Raw genomic sequence first — 8,500 nt, 5'->3', positions numbered from 1 at the left:
CTCTCACTCGGTTCTTTTGAATACTCGCAGAACTGTGGGTAGAAAACAAAGCTCAGGTCATGTTCCTGGAATCCACCGGTTCCGTGTTCTAACTTGTGTTTTGCGGAGTGCCATTGATCCTATATACAGTGGTACCTCGGGTTACAGACGCTTCAGGTTACAGACACTTCAGGTTAGAGACTCCGCTAACCCAGAAATAGTACCTTGGGTTAAGAACTTTGCTTCAGGATGAGAACAGAAATCGCGCAGCGGCAGCGGGAGACCCCATTAGCTAAAGTGGTCTTCAGGTTAAGAACAGGTTCAGGTTAAGAATGGACCTCCAGAACTAATTAAGTTCTTAACCCAAAGTACCACTGTACTTCCGCGTTGCTAAGCCTCACTTCATTTGATGCGATGTGTGCACTTAATTGTACACAGCGTTGCAACCAGTTTGCATCATTTGAATGTTCAGCCCCCTCTTAGAATTAAACTAGGTTTTTATTCACTCTTCCTCTTCACCTCAGCAACCACAACTTTTTAACAATTTACCTGGTTGTCGTAGGCTACAGGGAATGAATTGCAGAGGAGTACAGTGGTACCTCGGGTTAAGAACTTAATTTGTTCTGGAGGTCTGTTCTTAACCTGAAACTCTTCTTAACCTGAGGTACCACTTTAGCTAATGGGGCCTCCTGCTGCCACCGCGCCACCGCTGTTCAATTTCTGTTCCCATCCTGAGGTAAAGTTCTTAACCCGAGGTACTGTACTATTTTTGGGTTAGCGGAGTCTGTAACCTGAAGCGTCTATAACCCGAGGTACCACTGTACCACACTGTATATGGAATGTCCTCTAGATAAGTAGGTCTGGTGGAAGAGGAATAGTTCTCTCTATCCCACTTCAGGAAAACTGCCTGATTTGTATATTGGCCATGAAGGGAGTATAAAGCTCCCACCAACCAGGCTGGCATGGAAATACTGTGGGCAAAGAAAAGAGGGGTGGTTTGCTGTTTTTCTCTGCCAGCCTGCTTTGCGTTTCTGCACTGGCAGAGGAGAAACATAAACTTTCCTCAGCTGCCGGCACAGAAACCAAGCCTGCTGCTGCTGCTGCAGGAGGAGGGACAGAGCGATCTGTTCCTTTGCTGCAGCCAAGCACAAAAACTGGGCTACCAAATGAGGGGGAAAGTGACCCACCCCTACAAGCCATGCTTGGGAGAAGGCATTTTAATTATCAGCTATACATTTCACAGCCTCTAGAGGGAGCCTCAATTTCATCCTCATAGGACAAAAAGGACTAGAAATAGATACTGAGATTAGTAAGTTTTTTGAAAACTAATATATAAAAAGGTACCAAATAAAGAGGGCATAAAAAGATGCTTACTTTTAATGTAAAAAACATTTGACGTGGCACGTCCTTTGTAGAAAGAAAGGAAAAGAAAATATAACCATTTGCCCCACAGTATTTAATAGTGCTTAGTCCCTAGTGTGTTTTTAAGATTTCAGGCTTAGTATTTCATTTTATTTTTTAAAATTGGCCTTGTATCCTGTACTTGGAGTCTCCACAACACCCTCCCAAGCTGCAACTTCTGCTGCGACACTTTGGTTCCTACTTGGAAGAGCCTACGTGGCAATATTTAATGGGAAAGACTACAACTGTCTTGATTACAGTTTCCTTGTTAATTAGTACAGTATCCGCTACTACTAATCTAACGGCAGGATTCAATAGCTATTTTATTCGGCCTTCGCCCAGAATTGTTGCCTCTACTTGCGAGAGCCCTGAGGTACCATAACAAGATGGCGGCTGTGTTGCCTCATGCTCTGCATCTTCGCTAATCCCCTTGCCTGCATTTCTTTGCTCTCCTGATGTGGCTGACATGATTCTCCATTGTTTACTGGGTAGGCCTGACTTTAAATCAGACAAAAGTTTCAACACCTTCCTTCCAGCATGAGAGTCTGGGGTCCTGCAACAGATATTGTGTCACGTGGCCCAGTTCCAAAAAGGTTGAAGGCAACTTTAAAAACTTAGGCCGGTTCACGTATTTCTTCATGACGGGTTGCCAGTGCAGCACCATGCAAGCAACAGTGTGCCCAAAAGTGCCTACAAAAAGGTCTCACTAAACAGCCCCTTAGTCACTCACAACGTATGGGAGACTGTTTGCTTTTTCTGCTTGGTTCCTGTTTGCGCTGGCTCAACATTGAACATGGCCCTGTAAACAGGCCCACATTTCAATGGATGCCAGAATTCAGCACCCACCATCCCGTCTGTTTGGAACGAGGAGAGGTTCTCTGCTACTCTGGCTGGCTGGCTGGCTGGGGATGCTTGCACAGTTTTGTGGCCCTCTCTCTCTCTCTGCTCTTATGTGGCAGCCGCTTGGTGTTATTCCACATCCCCAAAGCAGCCATTTTATGTTATAGCATATCCTCGCACCAGCCCATTTGGGACTGGTGTCCTCAAAATCCCTAATGCGCCCATTGCCCAGAAAGGTTGGTGACCTCCTGGACATTGTAAACCAATTACTTTATACTTTCTAAATGAATGTATTAGGATGTGCTGCTTGAAATTGGTTACCTGGTTTCTGGAAGGCCGCATTTTAATACCTATAGACTGATTTAAAGCCACTTTTTACTTATAGAGGAAGCAGGCCTGAGAAGCAAAGCAATACTCAAAAATAAGCAGAGTTGCAATGGTACTGATACCATTAGATATTTCATATATATAATGCGTTAATTCCTCATCCCTTTTTTTGCAATGGTACTGATACCTGTTGGATATTTCATATATATAATGTGTTAATTCCTCATCCCTTTTTTTTTTGTTTAGCCTAAGACATTGCAAGACTCACACCATCCCATGACAGTTGGCAACTAACTTCAGAGATTATAAAAACCAAACAAAAAGTAAGTTATTTGTTGGCATATGAAAAAGCTGTTGCCCCACAGCAATGACAGCACATGCTTTGGCTGAGTTATTTTTTCCATTGATCTATGCATATGTGATGAACATCTGTTTGCTCCTCTCATTTCTCTCTCCCAGGTCTTCTGTCTTCTCCTTTCTCTCTGTCTCAGGTCTTCTGTCCTGTTTCTTTTGGTTTATGAAAAGGGCTGGTTTTAAGAAGACCTGACTTTTGCAGTTTAAATAACAGTAAAGAGTAGAAACGAATACTGTTGAATGTCAAGATAGGTTAATATTTTCAGACGATACCTCTCTCTGGAGGAAGAGAATAAAAATGAAAGTGTGAGCAGATCATTGGTTCATTTCTAAAATTAGTGATGTTGGAGCAATTTGAGAAGCTGCAGCCTCTGAGCTACATGTGCCTCTCCCAAGCCTGAGGAAATGTTGTGATATTTTTGCTCCCAGCATTGCTCTTATGCCTACAACATTTGTATGGGTGGCATAGCTTCAGCAGGTAGATTTATCTCTTTGCTCTGAACTATTTATTTTGAGAATTGGTTTGTCTGCCCATCTGTACTCTATAAGTTTAGACGCCTATTGGAATATCATCACCAAACTCAGCACGATGGTTCCTAAGCTAGGGGCAGTAGTCTTCAATGGCATTTGGACACCGGCTGTCATTTCAAATCAAGATGGTGGATCGAAACATGACTTTGGTGTGACAGATCCAAACTCACAAACTGCATTATCCATTTAAAAATCACAATATTTGTTGATTTCTATGAATTCCCAGCCAGCACCGGGCACTGCCGCTAGTATCTCTAGGACAAGAAAACTTTCACCTACCTAATTTCTCTTGTCGGGGAGAACTGCTCAATTTGTGTTTGTTGTGCTCAGGGGCCCTGCCAGGAAAAGGTGGCAACTCTCACCAGAGGACACATACCCTTTATGACTTCCTTTCTTCATTCAACTTCTGCCAAACACAATACAAAGTCCAGGTTTGTAGACTGGATATAAGACCACTTCATTTGTTTGTCATCTCTTTCTTTATGGCTGCTGCACCTTTAATAGCAGCCAGGAGCACAGAAACATAGCAGGTGGCATCTCTACATTTCTGTTTGTTAGACCTGATGTTGAACCCCAAGGAGCAGAAACGGTGCCAAAGATGACAGCCCTAACCCTGTGTTGTGGTGGGGGGATGTGTGTGGGTATCCAGGTTGCAGTCCTCTACTCACTTGACCTGGGACTGCAAGACCCACAGCCAATGCAGTGGGGCTTAAAAGGGACCCCTGACCATTAGGTCCAGTCGTGGCCGACTGGGGTTGCGGCGCTCATCTTGCTTTATTGGCCGAGGGAGCCGGCGTACAGCCGGATCATGTGGCCAGCATGACTAAGCCACTTCTGGCGAACCAGAGCAGCACACGGAAACGCCGTTTACCTTCCCGCCGGAGTGGTACTTATTTATCTACTTGGACGTGCTTTCGAACTGCTAGGTTGGCAGGAGCAGGGACCGAGCAACGGGAGCACACCCCGTCGCGGGGATTCAAACCGCCGACCTTCTGATCAGCAAGTCCTAGGATCTGTGGTTTAATCCACAGCGCCACCCGCATCCCTTGCAGTGGGGCTTAGAAGCATATAAATACAGTGTTAGGCTGTGATCTTGTACACTACAGTTGGGAAATATTTTTCAGCCCAAGGGTTGTATTTCCTTTCCAAGGGCCACATGCCAGGGGTGAGCATAGTCAGAGGCAAAGGTGGACAGAGCAACAAATGCAAAATTGACCTTTGTACAATACACTAGTTTCTACACCATGTTTAGCCAACATGGTGCCTTCCAGATGTTTTGGGCTACAACTCCAACCATCTCTGGCTACTGGCCATGCTGGCTGAGGCTGATGGGAGGTGTAGGCCACAAAATCTGGAAGGCTACCATGTTGTCTGCCTCTGTTCTACATACACTCAAATGCCCCACTCCATCAACCACTCAGACAGAGAGCCCTGGATCCCCACTGTATACCTTATATGGGAGTAAGAGCCACTGAACTTGGTGTAACTGATTTCTGAGTAGATATTCATAGGATTGCATTATTAGTGGGGAGTCGTTGTTAAGCTGAGGGCTTTTTCCTTTCTTCAGCCGGAGCTCACAGGAGCTCAGCTCTGGCACCTCTCAGGTGGGAGTCAGTGCCACTTTAGGAGAACAAGGGAGACGTTCATGGTGAGCCCTGGCACCTCTTTTCCTAGAAAAATAGCACCAGTTAAGCTGTTCAGTAATTTCCCTCCTCATATTTCTTTCAAAGGAATACAGTGGTACCTCAGGTTACAGACACTTCAGGCTACAGATGCTTCAGCTAACCCAGAAATAGTACCTTGAGTTAAGAACTTTGCTTCAGGATGAGAACAGAAATTGTGTGGTGGCAACGGGAGGCCCCATTAGCTAAAGTGGTACCTCAGGTTAAGAACAGTTTCAGGTTAAGAACGGACCTCCAGAACGAATTAAGTTCTTAACCCGAGGTACCACGGTACTCTGGTGGAACACTGAGATTGTCTATTAAACTGTTCCCTCCATGTGAGAAACTGAAGAATCATCACATTCCTTACACGATAGGCAAGAGAGGAAGTTGGAACTGAATCAGAGGAATTAGATCTCTTGTCTCAACTAGCAGGCGTATCTGCCGAGATAGTAAGATTAAGTGTACCTCCCTCCTCTTTTTCTCACATGGAGTGGACTCTGTAGCCGCAAGTGTAGAAAAAGTGGACTTGTAAAAAAAAAAAGAGAGAGACATGCTTCACCTTTGCCACACTCCTTTTGTGATTAAACAACATCTAGCGATATCCTGTTTGGCTGTGTGTGTATTAAAAGCTTGTCTTTGCTCAGCTCCATTCTGAAAGTTAGAAATGGAGGCTAAGGTGTTTTCCTCTTTAGCTGACATAGCGCACTCAGGATTACACAAGAGCAAACAGTAGAGACTAGCCTGCTCTGGCAAGTGAAATAGTGCTCCAACAAGCCCCAGTCTGCCCTTAGTGGCCTCCACATTTCTGCCTTCTTACCTGCCTTCCATCCAGGAGGTGGCACTGGTTATCAGCTTCCTCCTTCTAAGTCTCAGCCTTTGCCACTATAGAACTCAGTAGAGAGGACTGGGCAAAACTAGCATTAGACAGCTTTGCCTGTCACTGGCTCTGGCTGCACCTACAATTGGCCCCTCCGTTTTGTGCCCTACCAGTTTCAATACCTAAAAGCATTTGTTGTTGTTGTTTAGTCATTTAGTCGTGTCCGACTCTTCATGACCCCATGGACCAGAGCACGCCAGGCACTCCTGTCTTCCACTGTCTCCCGCAGTTTGGTCAAACTCATGCTCCTTGTGCCCTCCATCTTTCCCAACATCAGGGTCTTTTCTAGGGAGTCTTCTCTTCTCATGAGGTGGCCAAAGTATTGGAGCCTCAGCTTCACATTCTGTACTTCCAATGAGCACTCAGGGCTGATTTCCTTAAGAATGGATAGGTTTGATCTTCTTGCAGTCCATGGGACTCTCAAGAGTCTCCTCCAGCACCATAATTCAAAAGCATCAATACCTAAAAGTATACTGGTAACTAAGTGGGACTAAGTCACCCTGAGTATGAACTCTTCCTGAAGGATGTAAGTGCTTTGCTGGATCAGCCCAGGGTCCAGTATTGGTTCGCAATACCCCCAGCAACCAGTAGACTGTAGGTGGTCCACTGGAACCAGCGAGTATTCCGAAATGTTTTCTGACTCCCTCAGATCTGGGTGTGAGCTACGATCTTGGACCGCTTTCCAGATCTTCGTGTTCCCAGCAGGTTGTTAGTTTCTTCAGACAGGCACAGGCAAGTCTGAGGGAGGGAAATGTATTCCTATATAAAGTGAAACCTATTTTTCCATCAACGCTTTGGTGTAGCTCCGTACTTGGGTGATATGAACTGAACGTTTTCATAATTTGCAAAGGTGGCTTTACACTAATCTGGCAAATTTCATCCCAAATATATAACCATAAGTGGAAGAATTCCACCTAGGAATTCTATTCAAACAATTTTTTACTCAGAGTAGACTCATTAAAATTAACAAGTCCATTCATGTTACAGTATTAGGTGACTACAACCCCCAGTATGGAAGCATCTACTGGAATGTATTTGGGATCCAACTGTTCAGTGTTTTGAGATTTGCCAAGACCTGTCAGTTCTACAAAGAATACACAAACACACACACTCCATTTGTTGTGAAAAGATACCTGACAGTCTCTGTTCATTTATTCATTGACTTTTCTGATTGCAACAGAAGGAGCTGGTGCAATACAGCTCTTAATAGGGATGGATGGATCTGCCAAAGTTTGTTTCTCCGAGTTTCTGGTTTCCCCTGCCTTGAATTCAGTCCTCTGCAGTTTCACAACAATTTGTGATAATAATAAAAACCCTTATCAAAACTTGACAGCGTTTTAGTGCAGATGTCTATTATACACTTTTTTTTTGCATGCAGTTTTGACTAACGCATGCAGTTTTGACTAACGTATTTGTAAGCAATGTTGCATAATACAATGCATTCTTATTATTAACATTTGTGTTGCTGGATTCCATCTCCCAGCCACCATGGCCAATGAACAAGGATGATGGGATCTGTATTTCAACAGGCATCTGCAAAGCCATAGGCTCCTCCTCCTTGTTTTATAGTCACCATCCCAGGCTTAAAGAGGCTGTTTCAAACTCCTGGGTTGCAAAAGTCACCATAACGTGAGCTTGCAGGAATATCATGTTAGCAATAGGTTTCCCCTCTGCAATGCTTTAGCCACATACTCATCAGAATAACCCAAAACTGTGCAGAGCTCCAGGCCTAGGCGTGCCCCCAGCTATGTTAATTGCTGAAATGAAAGTTGCCGCCTAACTGCTTTTGGGCAACACTGGATGAGCAGGTAAGGCAGCCTGAGTACCTGTGGAAGGTGTATCCCACACCACACTCCTTATGTGGCTTGCAAAGACTTTGATTTATGAAAAGCCCTCAAATGTACCATAGCTAGGTTTGGAAACCACTGGGTACTTATGAAGTTATTGCACATAACAATATATGCTGCCCAATAACAAAATTATCTGAGTGACTTAACCATAAAAGAATACACAAATATATATCAAGCAGAAAATAAGTACAGTGGTACCTTGGAAGTGGAACGGAATCCATTCTGGAAGTCTGGGTTTCAAAACATTTGGAAACCAAAGCGTGGCCTCCTGCAGCCAATTGGAAGCCACACAAGTCGCGTTGGATGTTCAGGTTCCAAAAAACGTTCACAAACCAGAACACTTACTTCCGGGTTTGTGACATTCGGGAGCCAAAATGTTTGACTCGCAAGGCGTTCAGGATCCAAGGTATGACTGTATAGCAAGAACAAAACCTTTCAACAACAGCAAGAAATAGATTGAACAGGTCTTCGATTTAAAACTAAGGTTTAAGGAGGTTTGGGGAAAATATAAAGGTCTGCGCATAGCACCCAAAGACTGCCAAGTGGGTTCTTCCTTAGGGCAGATTATTCCACAGATGGGGTGCCACTTCTGGGAATATTTTTATTCCCCAGACATTTTCTGCACCTTAGACATATGTAAAGAACTGAGTTACTAAACAGTTAGTCCGTATTCTTAA

General features: G+C 44.3%; 1 long non-coding RNA gene across 2 annotated transcripts; it reads left to right on the top strand.

The window, feature by feature from the left end:
- The first annotated feature begins 838 nt into the window (after positions 1–838).
- LOC310848459 lies at positions 839–5,905 on the top strand. Of its 2 annotated transcripts, none has more exons than XR_014566418.1 (3): positions 839–1,292; positions 2,794–2,870; positions 5,000–5,905. It is a non-coding gene; the product is annotated as an uncharacterized lncRNA (long non-coding RNA). The 2 variants fall into 2 exon arrangements; XR_014566419.1 differs by lacking the exon at positions 5,000–5,905 and adding an exon at positions 3,733–4,177 and having other exon boundaries at positions 2,794–2,874.
- Positions 5,906–8,500: the final 2,595 nt, after the last annotated feature.

The sequence above is a fragment of the Podarcis gaigeae genome (genome assembly GCF_964106915.1).
Source record: "Podarcis gaigeae genome assembly, chromosome: 7".
NCBI classification, from domain to species: Eukaryota; Metazoa; Chordata; class Lepidosauria; order Squamata; family Lacertidae; genus Podarcis; species Podarcis gaigeae.
Note: the sequence above shows the minus strand (reverse complement) of the source record. Positions and strands in the feature narration are given on the sequence as shown.